This window comes from Coenobita brevimanus, chromosome 77 (genome assembly GCF_032717465.1).
Source record: "Coenobita brevimanus isolate Jiangsu-jjx chromosome 77, ASM3271746v2, whole genome shotgun sequence".
NCBI classification, from domain to species: domain Eukaryota; kingdom Metazoa; phylum Arthropoda; class Malacostraca; order Decapoda; family Coenobitidae; genus Coenobita; species Coenobita brevimanus.
The window spans coordinates 6,353,861-6,354,648 of NC_137030.1; the positions used below are offsets into that span (position 1 = coordinate 6,353,861).

General features: G+C 44.5%; 1 pseudogene; it reads left to right on the plus strand.

Annotated features, from left to right (window-relative positions):
* Positions 1–200: 200 nt before the first annotated feature.
* LOC145408573 (5S ribosomal RNA) lies at positions 201–323 on the plus strand (annotated as a pseudogene).
* Positions 324–788: the final 465 nt, after the last annotated feature.

The following is a 788-nucleotide window of genomic DNA, read 5'->3' on the forward strand; positions in this document are numbered from 1 at the left end:
ACTCAAGATGTAAGGAAAGCCCCAGGACCTGATGGAATTTCTAATTGGGTACTGAAGGAATGCAGAGAACAACTGGCAGATAAAATTCACAGTTTAATCATGTGTTCTCTGGAAGAGGGGAAAGTGCCACAAGAATGGAAAACGGCAAATGTGGTACCAATTTATAAGGGAGGAAACAGGGAAGAACCCCTGAATTATAGACCAGTGTCTCTCCATACCACGTTGAGTACACCGCTTCCCGTCCGATCAGCGAAGTTAAGCAACGTTGGGTCTGGTTAGTACTTGGATGGGTGACCGCCTGGGAACACCAGATGCTGTTGGCATCCCTACGTGTCAAGTGGGGTTGGTGGAGGATTAGTGCCCCTCCCTGTAAAACAATTAACTCTAAGCCCTTGGCCACCCCGTCTGGGATACATGGCGTCTGGCAATGAATGAATGAATGAATGTCTCTAACCACCATGGTCGCAAAATTGCGCCAGAGAATCCTGAAAGACAGATGGATAAAATATCTAGAAGAGATGAATATTTTGGCCGAATGTCAGTTTGGATTCAGAAGTGGAAGGTCATGTGTTTCTAACTTGTTGAGCTTTTACTCAAGAGTGATTGACGTGGTACAGGAGAGAGATGGTTGGGTGGATTGTGTGTACTTAGATTTAGAGAAGGCCTTTGACAAGGTACCTCATAAGAGACTAATATGGAAACTAGAATATATAGGAGGACTGAAGGGGAAACTCCTGGAATGGATGAGAGACTTTTTGAGAGACAGACAAATGAGGACAGTAATAAAG